This window comes from Panthera leo, chromosome D2 (genome assembly GCF_018350215.1).
Source record: "Panthera leo isolate Ple1 chromosome D2, P.leo_Ple1_pat1.1, whole genome shotgun sequence".
NCBI classification, from domain to species: domain Eukaryota; kingdom Metazoa; phylum Chordata; class Mammalia; order Carnivora; family Felidae; genus Panthera; species Panthera leo.
In genome coordinates this window covers 3,316,392-3,341,913 of record NC_056689.1, presented here as the reverse complement: position 1 = coordinate 3,341,913, position 25,522 = coordinate 3,316,392, and the positions used below count along the sequence as shown (strand labels likewise).

At 38.8% G+C, this 25,522-nt stretch overlaps 1 protein-coding gene across 5 annotated transcripts in view; it reads right to left on the bottom strand.

Annotated features, from left to right (window-relative positions):
* PCDH15 (protocadherin related 15) overlaps positions 1–25,522 on the bottom strand; it is an 836,749-nt gene that overhangs the window by 416,865 nt on the left and 394,362 nt on the right. Inside the window, exons 1-2 of one of the 5 annotated variants that reach the window (XM_042907892.1) lie at positions 13,634–13,719; positions 12,409–12,492 (exon numbers count right to left, since the gene is read on the bottom strand). The exons of the other annotated variants lie outside the window; for them this stretch is intronic. The gene's annotated coding sequence lies outside the window, so the exon portion shown is untranslated. Of the gene's footprint in view, positions 1–12,408; positions 12,493–13,633; positions 13,720–25,522 lie in introns of those variants that run through there. 5 annotated transcript variants of the gene reach the window in all.

Below are 25,522 nucleotides of genomic sequence, written 5' to 3'. Positions count from 1 at the left end.
GGAGAACATAAACCACATTTCATGCAAGAACTCTCAGATTTAACTGCTTGCAATTTTAGGATAGATCAGCTACAATCCCGACTCAGAGCTTCATGCTGGCCATTTCCTCTGAAACAACTTTTCTCTTCCTTCTCTACTATCTGTTCCAATGTCCCATTCTCAATGAAGACTAACAAGACCACCCATGTAGTGTTCTATTATTTCCCTCAATTTTTCCCAAACCCCCTCAGGCTACCAGAACCGAGAACAGGGTCTGGGACATAATAAGAAGCAAACACTATATTCTGAATATGAGCATACATACCCATGATTCTAAACCTAAAGTAGACAGTAAAACAAATTATAAGTCAATTTCACTTCAGTTCTTAAGTACAAAATGTCAAGTAAGGCATTAGAAACCCAGTGAAATACTGTGTGTGTGTGTGTGTGTGTGTGTGTGTGTGTGTGTGTGTAGAAAATCAGCACAAAGACATTAAAATTTTTTTTAATGTTTTATTTATTTTTGAGAGAGAGAGAGAAAGAGAGAGCGAGCATGAGCAAGCAGGAGAGGGGCAGAGAGACAGGGAGACACAGAATCTGAAGCAGGCTCCAGGCTCTGAACTGTCAGCACAGAGCCAAGTGCAGGGCTCCAACTCAAAAGCTGTGAGATCATGACCTGAGCCGAAGTCAGACGCTTAACTGACTGAGCCACCTAGGCGCCCCACAAACACATACTTTTTATCCTCAGAGTGAGTCGTGTGTTAATATTCCACAGTCTATTAATGCATTTCATCATCTTCACGGGAAGGGATTGAGCCCCTAAACTGTCTCAATAAATGAGGAAAATCTTTCAAACATTTATTATTCATTCACGATAAAAATTATTAACAAATTAGAAATAAATGGAGCTTTCATAATTGCCTGTAAAGTACATATTTATAAAACTGGGGTGCTTGGGTGACTCAGTTAGTTAAGTGTCTGACTCTTGATTTCAGTTCAGGTCATGATCCCAGGGTCATGGAATTGAGCCTCACATTGGGCTCTGCACTGAGCTTAGAGCCTGCTTAAGATTCTCTCTCTACCTCTACATTTCTCCCCTGCTCACACACTCTCTCTCTAATAAATAAAACAAATAACAAAAGTAAAGTATTTGTAAAACCTATAGTATATATGTCATCTTAAAAATTAAATCCTAGAGACACTTCCTTTAAAATAACAAGAAGGCAAAGATGACTAGCAGCATGGCTTTTCAACAAACAGTATAGTTTCAAGAGTGCAAATCATATAAAGAAGTAAAAGACATCTGCACCAAAAAGAAAATAGAAAATGACATTATTTGTAGGCAATCAAGTTGTCTACATAGAGATTACAAGAGAAGCTACAAATGATTATGGTCGGACAGACATCAGCAAGTTGGATAAAAACGTCCTGTGAAATGCTCAAGGTGACATTGGCAGGATGGCACAGTAGGGGATACTGGCCTTCATTCCTCACACAAACAACTGTTAGATAGCTATCCATGAGCAAAAATAACTCTGGGGAGTTCAAGGGTCCAGTAAGAAGCCTCCAGCAACACAGTGCAGCAAAACCCAGAGCATAAACCCAAGGGAAGTGTGGGTGGGGAAACAGGTTTAGTTGAGACGTCAGTGGCAGAAAGAACAAAGATGAAGGGGGGGTTGTCAGTACCAGCTATATGGTGGGTACCATCTTGGTCCCAGTGGTCTACACTGACAGCCTTTGCTGCTGAGGACGTCAACAGCTGCACCAACGGGCAAGGTCTGACTCCTCATGCTGTTCTGAAGCATGAACTTAGTGGCCTGCTTGGCAGAGGACAACAACAGCTTTTGCCACTGAGGTAATCAATAGCCAACACTGTTGAAGATCCCTGGAAAAGGAGTCACTGCTGCCCTTCCCTCAGAAGGAGATGCTGTGGCACTGCCTGGAGATCAGGGCTGCCTGCCCCCACTGTCCTGTGCATGCCGCAGGCCACAGAGTTGTGTTTATTTCACATGGGCCTTCACTGCAGATCCCGACCCTGTGGTCCCTATGAACAAAGCATGTGCTCTGGACCTCAACTTTACAGCCAGTCTGTGGTGCAAGACAATTCAAGAAAATAAACCATGACCAAAGAACACCAAAAATTATTCTTGGAAGAATTTTCAAAAAAACTGATCTCAAAGAAATACAGCTGATATCAAGAGTCAGATGCTTAAGTGCCTGAGCCACCCAAGCACCCCAATGTAAAAACCTAAAAGATAGTACATACACAAAAAAATAAGGAGAAAGGAATCAAAGCATATCATTATGGAAAATCATCAAATAACACACAAAAAGATAGAAATAAAGAAACAAAGGAACTACAAAGCAGCTAAAAACAATGAACAATATGGCAATAATAAAATCCTTACCTATCAATAATTATGTTAAATGTAAATGGACTAAATTTTCCAATTGAAAGACATAGAGTGGCTGAATGGATTAAAACAAAACAAAACAAACAAAGAAAGAAGACCCAACTATATATGTCTACAGCAGACTTGCGTCAGCTTTATGGACACACATGGGCTAAAAGTGAAGAGACAGAAAAAGATGTACCATACACATGGAAACTAAAGAAAGCAGGGGTAAGCTACACTTATATCAGACTCAATAGGCTTTAAGTCAAAAAGGTAACAAGAAACAAAGGTCATTACACAATGATAAAGTGATCAATTCATCAAGAGAAGGTAACTATTATAAATACATATGTACTCAATATTGGAACACTGAAACATATTAAGCAAATACTAACAAATCTGAAGGTGGAGACAGACAACAATACATTAATAGCATGAGATTTCAGTACTCTACTCTCAACAATGGATATATCATCCAGAGAGAAAATCAATATGAGTTATTGGGCTTGAACGACATTTTTGACTAAATGGATGTCACGGACATATACTGACCATTCCATCCACCTGCAGCAGAATACACGTTCTTCTCAACTTCCACACTTATGGAATACTCTCCAGGACATATTGTATGTTAGGTCATAAAACAAGTCTCAGTAAATTTAAGAAGACTCGAACTCATAACTGTATCTTTTCTGATTGTTGATAAAACTCAGCATCCATTGATGGTAAAAACTGAAACCCATTTGGTATGGAAGACATGTACCTTAACATAATAACAGCCATGCCTGATAAGCCCATAGCTAACATCATAATTGGCAGTGAATAAATTATAAAATTTTTCCTTCAAGATAAGGGCAAAAGAAAGACATTCATTCTTGCTCCTAGTTTTTAACATAACATTAAAAATCCTAACCAGAGCTATTAGTCTAGATAAAGGAATAAAAATTATTTAAATCATAAAGGAAAAAGCAAAACCTGTCTCTACTTACAGATGACATGATCTTATATGTAGAAAATCCTAGAGACTCCACCAAAAGACAGAACTAACAAATGAATTCAGCAAAGTTGCAGAATACAAAATCAACATACAAAAATCAATTGCATCCCTATACTTTAACAACCAACTATCTGAAAGAGATTGAATAAAACAATCCTATTTACAATGGCATCAAAAAAAATAAGATATTTAGGTTAGGTTTAACCAAGGAGGTGACAGACATCTATACTGAGAACTATAAAACAACAGTGAAAGAAGTTGAAGAAGAAAGAAACAGATGGAAAGATATCCTGTGTTCTTGGATTGGAAAAAATAACATTGTTAAAATATTCATACTACCTGTAGCCATCTATATATTCACGCAATCCCTATCCAAATTCGAATGTCACTTTTCACAGAAATAGAAAAAAATAATTTCTAAAATTCTTAGGGAACTACAAAAGACCCTAAAAAGCCAAAGCAATCTTGAGAACAAAGGAAACAGAGTCATTGCACTTCCTGATTCTAAACTATTTTAAAGCCAAAGCAATCTTGAGAACAAAGGAAACAGAGTCATTGCACTTCCTGATTCTAAACTATTATACAAAACTGTAGTAATGAGAACAGAATGGTGTTAGTACAAAACAGACGTTAGACTAATGGAACAGAAGAAAACCCCCCAATAAGCCCACATGTACACAGTCAATTAATCCTCAACAAGGGAACCCTGGAACATACACTGGGGGAGGGCAGTCTCATCAATAAGTGGTGTTGGTAAAACCGGACAGCCACATGCAAAAGAATGAAACTAGGAGCACCTGGCATAGTCGGTTAAAAGTGTCCAACTTTGGCTCAGGTCATGATCTCGCAGTTCATGGGTTTGAGTCTTGCGATGGGCACTGTGCTGACGGCTTGGGGCCTGGAGCCGGCCTCAGATTCTGTGTCTCCCTGTCTCTCCTCCCTTCCCCCGCTCATGTTCTGTCTCTCTCTCTCTCTCTCTCAAAAATAAATAAACATTTAAAAAATTAAGAAAAGGGGCGCCTGGGTGGCTCAGTGGGTTAAGCGTCCGACTTCAGCTCAGGTCATGATCTCGCGGTCCGTGAGTTTGAGCCCTGAGTTGGGCTCTGGGCTGATGGCTCAGAGCCTGGAGCCTGTTTCCGATTCTGTGTCTCCCTCTCTCTCTGCCCCTCCCCCGTTCATGCTCTGCCTCTCTCTGTCCCAAAAATAAATAAACGTTAAAAAAAAATTAAAAAAAAATAATAAAAAAAATAAAAAATTAAGAAAAAAAAAAGAATGAAACTGGACTATTTTCTTACATCCCTCACAAAATGAACTCAAATGCATTAAAACTTAAATGTCAGATCTGAAACTGTAAAACTCCTAGAGGAAAACATGGGAGGTAAACCCCTCACAACGGTCTTCACGATGGATTTTGGATATGACAACAAAGGCAAAAATAGATTAGTGGGACTATGTCAAACCAAAAGTCTGCACAACAAAGGAAAACATCAGCAAAATGAAAAGGCAACCAACCTGCTGAATGGGACAAAACAATTCCAAATCATATATCTGAGAAGAGATTAATACCTAAAATATACAATGAAATGTTATAACTCAACAGCAAAAAAAATTGATTAAAAAATGAACAAAAAGATATAGAAATGTCATCAGCTACATGAAAAGTTGCTCAGTATCATGAATCAGGGAAATGCCAATCAAAACCACAATGAGATATCATCTCACATATGTGAGGATGGCTATTATCTAAAAGACACGAGACAATAAATGTTTGTGAGTATACAGAGAAAAGGGCACCTTTGTGTGTGGTTGTAGGAAAGTAAACTGGTACAGATAATATGGATAACTGTATGGAATCCCTTAAAAAATTAAAAATAGAATTACCTTATGTTCGGTAATCCCACTTCTGGGTATGTATCCAAAGGAAGTGAAATCAGGATCTCAAAGAGATCTCTGGACTTCCATATTCACAATAACCGAGATATAGAAATGGGTCTAAGTGCCTGTCATGTGTGTTGACAGAGGAGTAGAAAAAGAAAAGGTAAGACAGATGGAGTGTGCATATATACAATATACTTTCTCAGCTTTAAAAAATAAGGAAATGCTGCCATTTGTGAAATTTCACAGCTGAGATGTGAGGGCAGTATGTTAAGTGAAGTAAGCCAGACAAAGAAAGAGAGAGACGCATGGGATCACTTACATGTGGATGCAAAAAATGAAACAAAACAAAACCTCCTAGGGGCGCCTGGGTGGCGCAGTCGGTTAAGCGTCCGACTTCAGCCAGGTCACGATCTCGCGGTCTGTGAGTTCGAGCCCCGCGTCGGGCTCTGGGCTGATGGCTCGGAGCCTGGAGCCTGTTTCCGATTCTGTGTCTCCCTCTCTCTCTGCCCCTCCCCCGTTCATGCTCTGTCTCTCTCTGTCCCAAAAAAAAATAAAAAAAAAAAAAAAAAAAAAACAAAACCTCCTAGAAACAGTTAATAGATAGTGAGGCCCAAGGCTGGGGAGGTAGAGGGCATAGGGGAACGTCGTCCTACAGAATAAGCTCTCTGTTATCATAAATACATTCTGAGGACCTAATGTATAGCATGGAGATTTTAGTTAATAATATTTTCCTGTATTCTTGAATTTGCTAAGAGAGTAGGTAGTAAGGATTCTTACCACTCTCTCAAAGGTAAGTGTGTGAGGCAATAGACGTGTTAATTAACTTGATTCTGGTAAACATTTCATATATATTCACTAGTAATAATCAGTGGTAAGATCACTGGTAATAATATATACATATAATTATTATGTCCACTTGAAACGTACACATACATATACACAATTTTATTTGTCAATTATATCTCAATAAAACAAATTTTTAAAGATTAAAAACTCAGTGAACATACATGGTACTCAGTATGTGGCTGAAGTGTTTCATAAATGTTAACTCATTTAATGTTCCCTGAGACCCTATGGGGTAAATGGCACATTATTTCTTTCAGGAAACTGAAACACAGAGAGAAATTGAGTTGCATGAGGTTCAAGTTAGCAAGTGGCCCAAGTGGGATTCAGATACAAGTCTTGGTCTAGCATACAAACTCACATCCACGGTGATATGCTGTGTCTCTAGGTATCATGAATACGCTTCATGCAGTAAACAAGAGAATATAAGCACATGTAAATTAGTGCATGGATGGGGCATGTTCCCTCATAAAGAATCATTTTCCCTCAATGTTAAAATGTGGTCATTGCAATACTAAATCTTAAGAATTTCTCAGGCTTATCCTAAAAATTAACATGGATTAAAAATCCAAGTGTTTGGAAGAAGAGTAACAGCCAGGGTGTCTCACATGCTGGATGTGACACAGCATTAAGAAAAGGCCAGTGAAAATTTTTGAAAGCTCCAAAACAGACAGAACCATGTAAGGAAACTCGTGTTATGATAGAAGTGGCATATAGATCAGAAAGGAAATGAGAAAATATAAAGTAGTTGAGACAACTGACTATGTGGAAAGAGTAAAGGCAGACAGACCATTACTTCACATGGCACACAAAAATAAATTCCCGATGGACTTAAAATAAAACCATAACCAGGGGCGCCTGGGTGGCTCAGTTGGTTAAGCGGCCGACTTGAGCTCAGGTCATGATCTCGCGGTCCGTGAGGGCTGTGAGTTCGAGCCCCGCGTCGGGCTTTGTGCTGACAGCTCAGAGCCTGGAGCCTGTTTCAGATTCTGTGTCTCCCTCTCTCTGACCCTCCCCTGTTCATGCTCTGTCTCTCTCTGTCTCAAAAATAAATAAATGTTAAATTTTTTTTTAAAAATAAAAAAAAAATAAAATAAAACCATAACCAAAAAGTAAAACTTTAAGGTGTGTATAAAATAATGTAGGGATCTATCTTTAGGATAGATGAATAAAGAACACTTGTTAAGACAGAAAAAAGTAAAAGCCTTAAGAACAAAACACCTGCTACTTTTGATGATGTCCAATTTAAAACTTCCTTACATGAAATAACGTCAAAGTGAAAAGGAAGCAGAGAGAGGTGGTAAGAGATGCTACCATATTTAACTAGCAAACGTTATTATTCACTTTTTTATTTAAAACATTTTTGAGTTTATTTCTTTATTTTTGAGAGAGACAGAGAGAGCATGAGTGGGGGAAGGGCAGAGAGAGAAAGAGAGGGATACAGAGAATCCCAAGCAGGCTTCTAGCTGCCAGCACAGCTGGTTGAACTCATGAAACCGTGAGATCATGACCGGAGCTGAAACCAAGAGCCAGACGCTTAACTGACTGAGCCACCCAGGTGCCCCGACTAGCAAAGATTTTGTGTCCAGATTGCAAAAGGGAGTTTATGAAAGTGTTCAACTGGCAGATTATCAGAGCAATACGAATTAAGATGCCAATACAATACAGTTTATTTCCATCAAGTCAGCAATAATTAAAAATCCTGAGTACCAGATGGTATAGTGTCAGTAAAAGACTAGACAGCAAACAGGACACTAACTGACGGCATGTAACACGTCTGAAGATGTACATGCTCTCGGACTAAGAAATTCCACAACTAAGTGTCTACCTTAGAAAAACTCTTGCACAACAGAATCTACAGAAGAATGTATATCGCAACATTTCTCGATGCAGTGGAAGATTAGAAAAGTTTTAAATGATCCCGAATAAAGGACAAAAGATTTCAAACTCTTCCTACAGTGGAAAACCATAAGCCGATAAGCTGCAAAAACATAAGGCTGAGTAAAGAGAACAAGTTTCAGGAGACGTGTTAACTATATCTTCTATACCAACTACCAAAATAAGTATCACTATATTTTTGTGGTTCTGTGGACAAACAGTAGAAGTATAAATTCTTCTCTCTCATCACTGAAAGTAAAAACAGGACTGGGTAGAGAGGGTGATGGCTCCATGTGTTGCTATGATTATTCTCTTAAAGTTAAAATTATGTGAGTCACAAGTTTAAGATCTGGTTGGCATTGAGCAGAGTTGTTTGTTTTTTTCTTCCTGCTGCGGAAAGCGTGGAAGCACAGAGGGGCCCTCCCTCCCCTCCCAGGTCTTCAGTGAGCACAACACAGAGAAATGCTTCCTGCCTCCTCTGTGACTGGATGCAGCAGGAGTAAAATGAGGCTTGTTTTCAGCCACTGACATTTACAAGCTTTCTTTGCACAGTAGAACCTCACGTATCCTGACTGATACTCTAATTCCCACCACACATCCCCAAATAGGTGGCATTGCCTGAGTGGTCATTCGGTCAGGGACAAAGGAACTGTTACTGAGGCTGGAAGTATGATGGCCCATGTCCTGCGGCAGCCAAATATTTGGTGAGACTTCCACCGGCAGGAATGGCAGGCAGTTAAAATTCCTAATAAACTCGACGTTCCAGGTAGGATTGTCACATCTAGCGAATAATCATGCAGCAGATGCAGTTAAATGTGAATTTCAGATAAACAGCAAATAGCGTTTAGTGGACGCCCCATGCAATCAATATTATACTGAATAATTGTGCATGCTTATACTAAAGGAAAAAAAATGTTGTTTATCCGAAATTCACATTTAAGTGGGAGTCCCATATTTCACCCAGCAACTTAAGGGGGAGATTTATAAAATCGAACCATAGCAGTATCTTTGGTAATGTTAAATTTATTCGACAAGATTCCATGATGGACTATACGTCAGAAAGGAAGTGGGCAAAACACTAGTCATTTGAAAAAAAACAAAAAACAAAAAACAAAAAACATGAGGCTTCTCTAATGAGATGGGAGACCACTGAAAAATTTTGAACTGAGGTGTGACATAGTTGATTTGGGTTTTGCAGGATCACACTGGTGCCTGTTTGAAAATAAAACGGAGGCAGTGTGGCAGACAGGGAGCCCAGAGACAAGGCTACTGAGATACTGTAGGTGAGATTATGGGTTTGGACGTGGGTAGGTCAGGTCTGGAGGTGGGGTTGTGCAGATTTCAGAAAAACAACTGCGCAGTGAGGGGAAAATAGAGGAACCCAAGATAACACCAAAATTTATGGCTTGAAGAATTGGAAAGGCAGAATGTCTGTTATCTCAGACTGAGCAAAATGTAGACTCCTTGAATTTGAGATGCTCATTAGACATCTAGCTGGAAATATCAAATAGAGAGTTGGGTATATAAGTTTGGGGTTCAGGGGAGAGGTTCGAACTAAAGACAGAAACGTGAGTATTGTTAGCATATAGACGATAAGGTACTCAGATGGTAATAAGGATAAAATGACTTAAAAATAATGAAATAAAAACTACTACTAATAAAGAACTTGTTACGGATGAATCTTTGATTTGAATGTTTTATATATTACACCATTTTAGCTCTACAACAACCCTATAATATTGGTTCTATTATTATTACATTATATAAAATATCATATTAGAAATTGGGACTTAGCCTATATTCATCCCGAATCTCTAGTAATTGTGACCTGTCTGATCTGTGAAATAATTTTTAGTGATTTCTTAGTCAGTGAACCCTGCAGTGATCCCTCGTACTGCAAAATTCTCTCACATGTTGTAATTCTCTCATTATTCATGAACCTCTAATAACACCGTGTAGAAAATTTAGGCTTGAATAATCTATATTGTGGTGACTGTTTAAAGAGTCTCTTTAGGTATAGAAAGGGATAAATTAGCTCTTCTCCCCTCATACTTCACTGTCAACATGATGGTACATTAGCAGCCCAAGAGATTATGGTCCTTGGAGATTAGGGGCAGGGGGAAAGTAAAATGGAGTAATTTGACTTAAGTAAGACCTGTAATTGAGACATCATGATCCTGGGGATCTCTGAAGAGATGCTGGGTGACAGGGAATTGAGACACTTTGTCTACTACAGCACTATATTTTGGGTGTGATTCCATATATACATATGGCTGACGACACTGGTGACACCCTGACTTCATACATTTTAGAGTGAATGGAGGCGCCTGGGTGGCTTAGTGGGTTAAGCGACTGACTCTTGGTTTCGACTCAGATCATGATCTCATAGTTTTGGGTTCAGTCCCCATGTTAGGCTCTGTACTGAGTGTGGAGCCTGCTTAGGATTCTCTCTTTCCCTCTAAAATAAACAAATAAACTTTAAAAAAATAGAGTGAATTAACTTCCATCTATGTTCATTTTCTCATGTCATTGTATTTGCCCAGAATGTTCCAAGATCTCTTTCCTACTTTAAAAAATTTGTACTAAATTCTTAGTCTGAGACCTATTTCAACCTACCTCATCCATAGTTTCCTGCACTTGCTTGTTATATCTCTAGAATTATATCTTTATGTGTTATACACACAGTAGGACACAATTTAGACCTTGGTTGTAAACCTCCTGCTCAAATATATTCCTATTATTTCTCTGCTGAGTGTTAGAAGATGGCAAGATGAACAAAAATAACAAATTAATATTCATATGAATGTTTATATTCAAATATTAACTAAATGACAAATATAAGCATAAATAATAAATAAATGGATGTTAAAAATAGTTGGATGTGCTAAGCTGGGAAGATTTTTTTGTGGGCAAAATATTAGGATTTCAGCTTTAAATTCCGTAACATAGAAGCATATTCTGTTGGTAAAGTCATTCCTTACTTGCCTAACAAAATTAAGAAGTATATATCGATATGAAGATGACTCCAACTTCTAAATATGTTCTTAAAAAGATTTACTTCAAATTATCTGTCAAGTCCCCCAATAGAGCAAATATATAGCTTTATGGTATGTTAATAATTAAATACCTTGGGAAACTCACAACTTCAAAAAAAAAAAAAAAAGGACTCCATTTGTGGGAGGGCTCTAGAGAGGAGAAGGGTATTGATTGGTATCAGTTTTAGATAGCAAGAAAACTATTTTACTACTTTAAGTCAACGTTTTAGTAATTTGCTGCCCCAATATGGTAGAAGATATGGCACACTGTTAGCGTTGCGAGATATAATTTATTTCTTAAAGAAGGTGTGATACTGGCTGCCTTCTCAAATCTCACTCACTTTCCCATTACAGTTAGCAGTAGTTTCTTTTAATTATCACTGCCCTTCTTAGAGCAGTCTCAAATATATAAAAATTAATTACCTGGAACTCACATCTTTATAATTTTAACCTTTTTATGCATCACTTGTTTATAGTGACATTTATTTAAACACAGTTATCAGGTGACTGCATATGGTAGACATCTGATTTATCAAAGCGGGGTGGGGGAGAAAAAAGAAATGCAGGACATTAAGCTTTCTATGGTGCTTTGAGTCTTTTCTAGAAATTATTAGCTCATCAAACTTGTTTTGACATAGCTGGAAGACATATCCCATTAAAATGGTATTAATGTAAGATCACTGTTGTCATTAAGCCATCACCTCACCTATTTATGGTGAAAATGTGTTCAAAGTTCCCATTCCCCTACCTTTTAATTATGATAAGGAACTCTGCAGATTACAGAGAGCAATATTCAAAATAATAAAATCAAGGTCATCGAGAAGGTCACAGGATTAATATAACCCTCTACTTGATCTCCTTCTAAATACCTTTGCATTTTAGGAATGAATGAAGATCACCAATTCATGCGGTTACTATATGATGGTTAGAAATCAATTAGTCACATTTCTAGCTTTTCTTTACCTGTACAGCAGCTCAGTGGAATAAAAGACCTTTTCTAAACTGTGCCTCTAACCACAACTGGGCACCTCTATCCTTAGGGAGTTATACAGTCTGTACTCCACACACCCTTCTCTCCGTCATTCCTACTGCCTTCACCGACTTGTGATTTCTCACCCACCATCCCAACTCTTGACCCCCGATGTCTCAATCTTGTTTCTTTTATTACTAAATGTTGGAATGAGTGACCTATGATAATGGTTTCATCCACTCCACTTCTGGTGGTTTACGTCTCAACCTGCTGTCTTCGTGCAGAAATTTTTACTCTCAGTGGGCATATATTATCTTCACATGGATGGGTTCTTTCTTCCTACATTCCTTTTTAACTTCTCATCTGTTTGTACCCTATAAAGTACTCAGCCCTATTGATCATTCCCTGTCCGCCTCAAAGGATTGTCATCACCTGTTTTTGTAGACGCTCCTGCTGGAAGGGGATCTTTCATATTGACACCTTAAATCCAGTCCTTGTCCTGTGTCTCAGTTTTTGCTGGCCGATAGATGTAACAAAAAGAAAAGTAATCATGGCAGGTGTTGTAATTATTTTGTTTATAAAAATACAAGGTTTTGCTTAACTGAATCGTAATACAACCCAAAAAGTTAAGTAAACTATTTAAAAATATTTTTAAATGCCTTTGCTTAAAACAAGGTTAGTTGCTTTCTAACCTTAAAAAAAAATGTATGTTTATAAACCATGGGCTGCCTCATGCAAATTTTTACCTTGCCAATATGGCAAGCTTCCCAAAACATAATTATATGAAGGAACACGGCCTTGTTTTCAATAAGATAAAGTTTTGAACCTACCTACACAGATTGCTCTCAATTTGGAGAGCATGGGCTAAATTTCTTGTATTAGCAACAACTCTGTAACATTTTTAAACAAATTAGCTACAACATCTACTTTCATATTTTCCACAGTGGAAAAAAATACAGAAATAAAAATGCCAGAAAAACCCACAATTAAAGAACACCACCTCCAATCATGACTAAAAGTGTATGAAAGCATAATAGAAAATGTTTATAAATAAGGCAACAATTCTATTTGCTTCCGAAACTTAGTTCATGCTCTTCATTTTGGGCAAAACTTAATTAAATAAAAACATAAGTATTGATTATATTACCATCCTCCGTTCAACATCTGAAACACTATTTTAAAGTAAAATTATCTTGGGAATATTCTCTGAGAATGAACTCCATGTGGTCAATAACAACGTAAGTCATAACTGAATGTATTCAGTTTGCACAATGGAGCCGAATCCGCCTGTAGGAGAAGTTGACCTTTTGTTTTACAATTTATTTTATAATATTCCTCAGTGTAGCATTTTTAAATCCTATTTAGCTGTAACAGGTGTCAAGGTAACTGCATGCCAGGAAGGATAATTTTAGCACTATCATCTATAAAAAAGATTAATAAATCTAGAAGGAAGGTACTCTATAATTAAACTGTAACTCTTACCCATGCCAACACAGCATAACTATTATGTAATTGCAGATAACTATCAAGCCCTTAAGTTAAAGTAATATTGCAGGCGTTAAAATATCTAGTAACTCATCAAAAATATTCTCTTGTCAACGTAATAAAAGCAATAACATCTGCCTGTGTCCATCAAAATAGACTATCATTCACTTACCTAAATGTGTTAAAACCAGAGTCTTCAATAACAGTTTAATTTCCGGAGCCAACGGTAACATTCGACTTGCTGGGCCAGCTCAGTGCTCTTTGATCTGCTACTGAAAACCTTTGTTAGAACTTCAGGATAACTCTTCTATCTGTTTCTTTTACCAATGATATAAATTATAACCAGTCATTGATTCCAAGGCCAGTGGTTCTCAGCATCACCGAGAAACCTGCAGATTCTCACGCTTCACCTCAATCCTACTGAATCAGAAACTCTAAGGGTAACGCCAACAATCACTGTTTCCTTAGGCTCTCCGAGTCATTCCAATGCATGTTAAATTTTAAAAATCACTGGAAAATTCAAGTAATGAAGCTTCTGGTGAAAATAAATACTTTACTAGGCGCGTCACGAGCTCTGCATTTTTTGGACACTACTAAAAATGAGGCTGGAAGTCTGAATTAACTCTTTACCAAAGACAGATTCAAATGATTACATTGTAGATGAAAGTACTGAAAGACTTGAGATATTTTAATAAGTTGTATCATGTTTAAGTTTATGATTTTATGGGTAACCAATGGTCAGTGGCGGGGCGGGGGGGGGGAGAAGAATGCAAATGAGGATTTTCATGTGAGGTTGTGAAGAAAAAGTCATGATCAATATATTGAAAGACAGATGAAAGGATAGATCCATTGGATAAAGTTAGAAGAGGCAGACTTCCCAAAGGGAAAAATGCAGCAAAAGAAAGTGTAGTGTGTGGGGGTTGGGAGGGTGGGGTACAGCTGGCTCAGTCAGTGGAGCATGTGACTCTTGATCTCAGGGTCGTGAGTTCGAGCCCCACATTGGGCATAGAGATTAGTGAAAATAAAACCAAATCTTAAAAAGAGAAAGTTTAGTCTTTCCCATTAAAACCTGTGTGAAGGGCTGCCAAAATATAGGGATGCTACGCATAGCCAGCAGAGGATGATGGAGTAGAAAACCTGGGGTAATGGTTATACAGTATTTTGGAAGGTTGCAACTTTATTCCATCACTGTCTGAGGACATTTCAGTCAAGGTGGACTATTTGCAGTGTCCTGTTTGTTGAGGAGAATTGGGAGTATATCTAATTCCTGTTTCACCCTTATCTTTTTACTTTTATACCTCCTCTTATAATGCTTAGGAAATACAATTAACCTGAACTTCTAGCCCTTCTTGTAATTCACCACACTTACATTGAAATTTTTAAAAAATTTTTTAAATTCATTTTTGAGAGACAGAGACAGACCATGAGCGGGGGAGGGGCAGAGAGAGAGCAGGAGACACAGAATCCGAAGCAGGCTCCAGGCTCTGAGCTGTCAGCACAGAGCCCGACATGGGGTTAGCACCCGTGAACTGTGAGATCACGACCTGAGCTGAAGTCGGCCACTTAACTGACTGAGCCACTCAGGTGCCCCAACCATACTTACTATTTAACACAGGCAGTTTCCTGTAAGACTGTGTGGAAACTACAGGTATGGGCACTCATATGAAAATGAGCTGAGTATAGGTCAGAGGAGACTCAGAGGTCAAGTCTCATGAGAACGCTGAGATCTTAAGATTATTCTCAGAAATGGTTATACACGTTGGTATTTCTCAGTAACAGCAATAAAGACAAATAATTATTTCTTCGTATGTTCATTATAATAATCAAGAATATTGACTAAAAGAAGAAATGAAAAATACTAACAAAAAACTACATACTGCAATATTGTATCAAAAGCAAAACTAAGAGCTTCCGTTTTCAGTGAAATGAAATAGATTAGGACAGGCACCTCACTGGATGCCCCCAGGAGAACTGGGGAAATGCCTGGATTAAGTAAAGAAATGCCGAAATTAAAGCTATAATAAAGGGTTTCTCATGATCTTTGGTAAAATGGATTCAAATGAAACAGAGAATAAGACCAGTAAATCAAAGCTTTAGGGGGGAATGCCTGTAGGTATGTGTGTCTGTGTGTGAATACCTGTCAAATCATTGTTCCTCTTAAATTAGAGAAAAAAAAATAAAAATATTGTTTTAAAGAAGCTACCCCTTATTTTAATTACACTTATGAACGTCAGAGTCTGGCTCTTCAAGTTTTTCAGAAGGGTATCCACACTCAAGCCCTTATTCTTACAACTAGGTATTTCATGGCGCATCTTAGGATTCATCCCCAGGGTGCTGTGGACACACTAACAAAGTGATACTCTAAGGAGCTAAGCAGGATAGAAAAAAATAACTCAAGGAATCCACTGCCCTGTCCCACAGGTATCTCTTTGATACCCAGCTTATTTAGCTTTCATAAAAGCCCACACTAACTTGAAGGTTCAACTGTTCACGGGAAAAGCAAAACTGAGTTTTCAGACGTGGTCCCTCCCTGGGGTCAGCTGCCTCTGGGGCACTCACAGAGCGGACACTGCGGTGGAGATGGCCACCAGTACAAGATGATGCACAGTTACAGCATGTTCAAAGCCTCATCCCGCCAGAACGCTCGTGATACCCAGCATCATCTAAAACCCCTTTGCCTTGAAAGGGAAAGTAGACAGTTAATCAGGTGTAGAGTGTCCAACAGATCCAGTTTTCTGGATCTCCACCATCTCAATATTTTAGTCTAACCAATAGGCTCAAGGCAAAGGACAAATAAAGCAAACAACACAGAGCATTCGTCAAAATCTTACAAATAAAACAGGTTCCTCTGTTGCTTACAAAGTTTTTGTGGGAAACAAAGTGCTGTCGACAAATGTTACTCAAAATTTAAACAGCAAATATTGTTCAATGAATATTTCTTGGGAACATAGTACTTGCTGGGCCCTGTTCTCCCTATTTGGAATTCATTTGAGAAGGGAATTATCTGTAAAGAATATATCTCTTAGCTCCTAGGCCCATGTTTCCCACCCACCACCCCTCCCCGCCCCCCAAGAGTCAGGGTTTAGATACTAGCAAAGATAATTTATGGTAGCCTTTCAAAATACTATCTTTCAATGGCACCTGTAGATCCATCAAACAGTGATGGGATAAACACAATAAAAATTTGAATAGCTTAACTATTTTATAGTAGAAAGCTATGCTGTCAGTCTTCTGGAATACATGACTATTCTTGGTATGAGAGGGGGTAAAAGGGATTTTAGAGGTGAACTTCTATAATTATATTTTCTCATTCTCTTTCTGTATGGTTCGTAAACTGTTGGTTTTCCTTCTATCTTCTTTCAGAACATAGCTAAGGTGGAGAAGAACACGATAGTGTGAGGCTTGATGCAGACTGACATGTTACACATTAAATATTTCATTTGATTTGTGCCTCAGATCTGTAACACTTCCAAACCTTTTGTTGTTGTTCTTAAGCATAGAGCATTTTCAAAATTTGATTATACTTTTGGTAAAATTTACTGAATCTCAAAACTTGTCTTCAAGTTTTAATGAGCTATAAAACCATCTATGCATTAACTACAATTGCCCCCAAAGCGTGTCCTCGCCATCTGAAAACGATTTTGCTTCCCTCTAGCTATGTATCAGGATTTTTTATGACATGTACCAATTCTACTGTTTTGTTTATGTGCTTGCTCTGTGGAACATGAGAATATATTAGAAGTACTGAAGTTCCACACAGTGCTGCTCATTTATTTTTATACAAAGCTGAATTCCAATATTTAAACTTACTTTGTTAATTTGGTGAGCCTGGATCCCTTCTAGTTGACTAGTGATCTTTCCCTCCTTAGGGCTCTTCAGGAGTCAGGAATCCAATTTAACCTATGGGTGTCTATTTAACTTCTTTTAGACAAAATTCATTTTTCCTATGTTGCTTATTATGAGACTAGTCATCACATGATGCTTCAAGGACTGGGGATGAAAAGAGATGTTTACAGGTCTTTCTGCTGTTTTTGTATTCATGCCATTCTGACAAGATTAATACCACTAATTTGCATGACATTACTTTCATTAATAGATATTAGTTCAGTCTGAATCTAAACACCACATGGATAGAAACTCAGATTCAATTCTATTTAAGATAATTAAAGTTCTCTCCACATTCATAGTTGGAGTAGACATACATACCATCTGTTCTGGCTAAAGATGGACTCTGGACACTGGCTAAAATGACTACGATTAAAAATTGTCCTTAGAATTCATCCCTCTGGATGTTTCTTCACATAATGGGGGGGGGGGAGAGCTGGAAACAGAACTATTGTTCATGTTATGCATTTTTGAATAGTTCATGATGATGATGATGATCATGACGATGGTGATATGTGCTTGAGAAAAAGAGAGAGAGAAAGACTTTTTCTCAAACATATAGAAGTTGAAGAACATTCCATTATTGTAGAGCATAAGAGTTGCAGACAGAAGCTCTAATAACAAATAGAAGGGTTGGAACTGACTGACTAACCTATCCTAAACTTCTTCAGGAAAATCTGAAGAGGGTTATTGTATGTATTAAACTTATTGAAGCAAAACTCATCAAGATGGTCAAAGATAGAATTCCACTGATTAGAGGTATAATCACCAAGAGTCACCCTGCATAATTGATGGTTTCAGGACATGACCAAGCACACACTTGGCATAATTCAAAGATGCTCACTTGAAAACAACACACACACACCCTCTGTTACGCTAGTCATCCAAGAATTACACACCAAATCTTTAATTAGCCCATTGGATCTTAGCGTTTCTAGATCACATGTATTATTCTGACACAATTTAAAATATAAATTCCTAACTGTAACTTCTTTTATTAGTGATGATGGCATTGTGGTTTGACTTATCACTTCAAGATGCACATTGCAACATATTCAGATACAATGATGTGATATCAGAGATGTGCTTCAAACAACAGGGGAGAGAAGGGTGAGAGGAGACAAAGTTGAACCGAGAATGCCGGTGAGTTGATAACTGAGTAAAGACTTCACGGCGGTTCATGTTACTACTCTCTCTGTTTGTGTATATATTTGAAATTTTCTGTATTAACAAATACAGATTCTTAGATCCCATCCTGGACATCCTGAATCCAAGTTCCCTAAGGTGGAAGCCTTGAAGGCCTAGGTCAGCTTTGGTGGTTGGCCATGCATGTTAACAAACTCATCACATGAGTCCTACGATCCAGGTAAAATGCTAATTGCGCTCAGAATATGAGTCTTCTGTCATTCCTTTGTACAAAATAAACTAACTCAAGTATTTCTTTAGGGACCAACATAAACACAGTCTACTGTCTCCGAATGATTTCCTCGGGAACAGATTCAGATGGATTTGTACGTAGATGATTTATAGGGGAATAAACCTGTAAGGGAGTGGATGGAGGAAGCCATATTGACAAGAGGTAGGAGTTGAAACATATTACCATCCAGGCAGATACGACAAACCAGAGATCTCAAGGGAATACTTTCCAAAGGGTTCACGCATTCGGGCCAGATGACTGGGTATCTGCACCTTGCCCAGTCTCACTGACAAGGCACTGGACGAGGTGATCCAGGAATGGGGCAAGAGATTGAGTGGAGCGGCTCTCTTTGAACAAAGACAATTCCTCCAGAGGAACTCAGCATTTTCCACAGCACTTGTGTCCCTGGTGAAGGGGCAGTGGGGAAGGGGGATTTCAGTAGTTCCGTCCTGGAGAGGACACCCAGGGGATGCTCCATGGTAATCTGATGTATCTAAAAGGACTGAATATTTTCACGGGAATTTTTTTTTTCCTGATCTTTCTTCATTTTTTCTTATATACCCTTTTAACTCAACACAGGAATGCTGCAATGGCCAGTATACTAACCACATTGTGGTTTTGGTGGTCTTTTTAGCGCCCAAAGTATTACTCTTCAGCTAAAATATAAAAAACGATGTCTTTGAATGTCCTCATATATCAATGCAACACACTGCTTGTCTTAGCAATAGGACTACCTTTAACTGCTCAGATGGTGACAACTGGCAGTTTGACCTTACAAGTAATTATTTTTGTGGTTTGTTTCAAGATGATATTTACTGGTTCAGATACATGATTCCTGATTCCTGCTTCTCCACTTCCATGAAGTGTGGTACTGTGTTACTTCAAGACTGCCAACACCAGGTCTGTAACTTGTGTGGGATCCTTCGCTATTAAGTATGGTTGTCTCCAGAGGAAATGCAGCATGTATCAAGCACGGATGATGTGTACTTCCATTGTATTACTTTAGAATCTTAGTTTTAATGATTCCTGTGTGGTGATCAGATAGTTTATATAACACACCTAACATTTAGTAGGCATTTAGCTGGTTGGCTCTTACTGGAACCTCAGGCCACAATTTGGGACACTATTAAAAACTTATTCCACTTAAAAAAAAAACAAACAAGCAAATTAAACATTTCCACCCTGTTTAAATGTAACCAACTTCCATAGAAGTAATAAGAAAAAAAAGAAAAAGACACCTTGAATGATGAATTTGTGTTATCTTCTATGTAGTGTTTCCATGGCGAGCGTCAAGGCTTCAGACAGAAGCTGCTTTAAGAAACAATACAACCCATGGGGCACCTGGGTGGCTCAGTAGGTTAAGCATCCGACTTCGGCTCAGGTCATGATCTCGCGGTCCGTGGGTTTGGGCCCCGCGTCGGGCTCTGTGCTGACAGCTCAGAGCCTGGAGCCCGTTTCGGATTCTGTGTCTCCCTCTCTCTGACCCTCCCCCATTCATGCTCTGTCTCTCTCTGTCTCAAAAATAAATAAATGTTAAAAAAAAGAAAAAAAAAAGAAACAATACAACCCTTGACTCAGAGTTGCGTCCACCAACCAGCAGGTGCACAGTGTGGCATCTGGGCAACTACCACTCAGAGCCCTTCTTCTGGGGAACTCACTGCTATTCCTCCAATATGAGTCCCTCTCTATGTTTTCTTGACCCAAAGAAAATCACCTCTATATGTGTCTACACCACACACACACACACACACACACACACACAGCCTTTTTCTGTTCTAGAAGGTTTCCCTAAAAACCATTAATAACATTGTTTCTAAGGGAAACTTTCCCACGTTCCAAACAAATAACTTTAAACCAATGTTGGAAGCACAATTATCTTGAAGGCAGATAATTCCCTTTGTTCTCTTTTGTCCCTAATAAGTATGTGTGCCTAAATTCCTCTGCAGATTTCTTCACATAGTAATAATGCATTTCTCTTTCCTAGTGAAAACAACGAGAACTCAAAATGTAGAGTATCACAGCTGAAAGTCACATCACACACGCTTTATACAACTAAGCATAATTTATCACACACGCTTTATACAACTAAGCATAATTTATCACACACGCTTTATACAACTAAGCATAATTTATAAGGGCACAATGTGAGTTATCAATCTGGTACGTACTCTCTTTAAACAATATGTGGTATAAAATTGCTTCCAAACACAGAAAATATTTATAACTTAAGTGTACCAACCGAAAAGTTCCTTATTTATGACACTTCATATCAAAGCAACCAGACTGAGAAATAAGCATTCCGAGTAGGAAATAATGTTTAAAATAACTCTTGAACACAATGCACGCATGCCATGCTGATGAATGCAAACACTTTTATATGACCCTCAAATCAAATTAAAGAGACACTTCTTGGCAGAGACATACTTAAATCATTCCACATTTCCTCCTTTTTCTCTCATGTGAAAATGTCACCTTAAGAATAATTTTTTCAGGAATGAGCGGAGTTTTTTTGGTTTTGTTTTTTTATTCCAAGTATCTTCAGATAAGTTGTCTGCCAAGATTTTACTGATAGGGGATTTCAAGTTCTTTGGGCATTTATTAAAAGTCTTTGACATTATCAGTGAAAATGTCTGCAGTACCTATAATAATTATTCTTTCATTATCTTGACATTCAGTGTTTGTTTTCAATTTCATTAAGATGAAAACAGCTATCCTGTGTATTATTTACTAACCTGGACCGCTGTCTCACCTTAAATCACCAACATTGCCACAAAACAGCTGCGAGCTTCAACAAACTCTCACTGAAAACCCAACAGAGCTCTTATGAATTTTATTCACCTTTCTCTAACAACGGGAAACACACAAACCCCTCCTATTAATCCATATGAATGTGCTATTTAGAGAAAATCCATAGTGGGAAGGGATGTCAGGAAAGGTCCCTTTGAGGACATGCTGCTTTGGCTGCAAGCTGGATTTGATGGATGAGAATGTGCCAAGCACTGGAGGGTCTGAGAGAAGTGTTTTATAATGGCGTGAACAGCAAAGGCTGGACGGGAGAGGAAACTCAGAAGTCCCAAGGAACAGGATAAGAGAGCCTGCAGAACGACAAATAGTTGGGGGTTAAATCACGGGTGGCCTCGGAAGCCATATTCCGCCACTGGGATTGTATTCCCACCAGAATAAGAAGCCACGGGAGTATTTGAAGCACAAAGGTGACTTGAGCTGATTGATGCTTTTCAACGACTGCCCTGTCAGGTGAAGGATGGGCTGGAGGAGGCAGAAGTGGGAGGGGGAATGGGAGGTGGCAATGGCCTCTAGGAGATGTCCTCCGAAGGTCGTGAAGGCACCATGATCTAATGCCACCTGGGGAGGAAATAAATCAGGGGGGGGTGCCTATGGTCCATTTATTTCCCTTTTTTGAGTACCTCTGTGGACAATGTTGGTAAATAAATTGCAAATCAGAGGGATTACTGGTAGGCTGCCTACAAATCAAACTGCTTTAGGGCTTTTGCAGCAGAGAAATAATATGCTTCCAGAAAAAGTTCTACCAAGAAGCCAGCTCCACATACTTGAGATTTCTATTTTTATTTTTTTAAATGTTTATTTATTTATTTTAGGGGAGCGAGCAAGCGAGAGAATGAATGAATGAATATGCATGGGGGAGAAGCGGAGAAAGAAAGAGACTGAATCCTAAGTAGGTTCTGCTCTCAGCTTAGAGCCTGATGCGGGGGTCAAACTCAAGAACCGTAAGATCATGACCTGAGCCAAAATCAAGAATCAGATGCTCAATAGACTGAGCCACCCAGGTGTCCCTTGAGGTATCTAAAGAAATAAAGCCATATGCGAACACTCTTATAGGCTGCATTTATCACTTTTCCTGGTATTATTTACTTAATTATTTTGTGGTGACCTGGGTTGAACTGCCTGTTTTATTACTGTCTTATGGCCACATATACACCTCAAGACAGTTAAAACTATTGAAATGCATGATCATGTCCTTCATTATTCATTTTTATCAAGAGGAAGTAAACAACGGGATATGTGACATAAAGTTGATTTTGCTCGTAAGAAAACATATCAGATATAAATATATTTGTTACAGAATAACTTTTTTAAAAAGCAGGCTCCGTGCCCAGCGTGGAGCCCAACGCAGGGCTTGAACTGACGACCATGAGATCAAGATCTGAGCTGAGATCAAGAGTCTGATACTTAACCAACAACTGAGTCACTCAGATGCCTTGGAGAATAACTTTTATGTAGGTGTTTTTTAAACTTTTTTTTTCAAGTAATACTGTACATAAAATTCCAAACATAAAACAGATAAATAAATTTAGATGCATTCGCATAAAGACATAGTAAGCAGCTATTATTTTTCTGCAGTTATTTCTAAAGTAAGATATATCTTCAAGAAAATGAAAATTTCAATTTACTCCAAAAAGTAAATATTTGCTGAGTATCCTACATTTGAGGCACTGTTCCAGGAGTCTGGGATAAGAGAGCAAAGAGGATAGGTAAGATCCTGTTCATGGTGTATGCAGACTTCCAAGTAACCAGACAGACACTAATCCACGAAGCAAATAAATGTACAAAACATTTCCACACAGCACACGGATCTGCAGAAAATAAAACGAGGTCATATATTACCAAATCCATGGAAAGGCAAGATAACTTTGCACTGTGTGGTCCTGGAGGGCTTCTCTGAGGAGGTAACATTTGAGCTGAAACCAAATAACTAAAAGACCAAACACAGGAAAATATCAGCAGAGAAGAGTCCAGAAAGAGGCAGAGGAGGGTCCATGCCCTCACCTGAAAGAGTGTGACATGATAAAGGACAGAGAGAGGGCCAGGAGGCAGGGGTAAGAGAGGTCAGTGTCCATGTATTTGAGCTGCTGTAACAGAGTATGTACCACAGACTAGATGGCTCATAAAAAGGCATTTCTCACGATTCTGGAGGCCGGGGGCCCAAGAACAAGGCATCTGCCTGGTCAGTGTCTGGTGAGGGCCCAATTCCTGGTCCACAGATGGCCACCTTCTCCCTGTGTCCTCCATCCTGAGTGGAAGGAGTGGTCTCTTGTATAAGGGGACTCCTCACATCCATGGGGGCTCTGCCCTCTTGACCCAGGCACCTCCCAAAAGCCCCACCTCTGACTGCCATCACATTGGTGATTAGGTTCCCTCCTGTGAATTCTGGGGACACGAGCATTTAGTCTACACAGTCAGTCACAAAGGACTGGCAGGCCACATAAAGTTTTATCAGAAGACACTTAGATACAATCATTTAATGAGAGGCTATCATCGTGTCGAGGCAGGCTCAAAGTGACATGCTCTGATGTCTTTATTCCGAATAGATTTTAGGCAGACCTGACGGCCAAGTGCAGTAGGGCTCTAGGCAAGAATTTGTGATGGCTTGATTACATATTTACCCTACATTTATTTGGGCTTTCAGCTACTCAGGATCTATTACTCCTTTCTTATCTTATTACTCCTTTCTTATCTGTCTCAGAGAAACTACCTTTGCCCATTAGACAGTTTCATCAGGGACTCTGTATTAGGGTTGTCCAGAGAAACAGAACAGAATGGGATTTTGAGTACATGATTCACTCTCTCTCGCTCTCTCTCCCTCTCTCTCTCTCTCGATGATACAGGCACATATGTCTACCTATTTATGTATCTATTTACAGAGAGGGAGATTGGCAGAGATTCATTTTAAGGAATGGGCTCATGCCACAACTGTGGAAGCTGAGAAGTCAAAAATCTGCTGGGCATGTCAGGAGGGTGAAGATCCAGGGAACAGACATTACAGTTTGAGTCCAAAGACAATCTGCTGGAAAAATTCCCTCTTCTTTGGGGAAAGTCAATCTATTATCTTAAGGCCTTCAACTGATTGGATGAGGCCCACCTGTATTATACAGGATAACCTATTTTACTCAGAATTTACTGATTTAAATGTTAATCTGATGTAAAAAAAATACCTTCTAAGTAACACCCAGACATGTTTCAACAAATATCTGGGTCCCATAGCCTAGCCAAGTTAACATAAAGAAGTAACCATCACAGGATCTATCCCTTCTAGACAAAGAGCAAGCATGTCGTTCAAGCTAGGTCAAGCAGGTGCTGTGCACCTGAGTAGGGGTCACAGAAGTACATCCTGTCCCCTAGTCACACCCAGACCATATGACCCTGCCCCTCTGCCCTAACACATAGTCATGTCTTGTGCTTTCCAATCTCCATTATGAATCCCTTTAATCAAGTCATTAGTCGATTCTTGGAGGCCCCAGAAAACATCCAACACTTCGCTTTTACCTGGGCCAGAGTAATCTGTTTTGCTTGGGGGGGGGGGGAACAACCCACAAACTCTAATTGCCTCAAGCAGGGTCCAGATATTTGAAAAGACATGAATCAGATTACTGATGGTCATTCTGGAGATCGGACCTCGAGGATGAAGGGGTTCCAACGTTTAATGTGGATAATTACAAAAAATTTTTTCCTCGTAATTTACAATGAACAACCAATCCTTTTTAAATTAAAATAATGAAACAATATCTAAATGAGGAAGTGGAATGAAAGCACAATTCTGAATACTGTATGCAGTGCAATTCCTATCTTTAATAGCAGTAGAAGCCCCAGAGGCAAGTCTGTAGAACTGAAGGTTTTTGTGGGACAATTTGAAAAACTTTATTGAAATCCATTGTTTTTGTGTTTACAAAAAAAAGAAAGACAGAACAGGGTCCTTGTTTCCCAGAAGCACGTTTACAATTT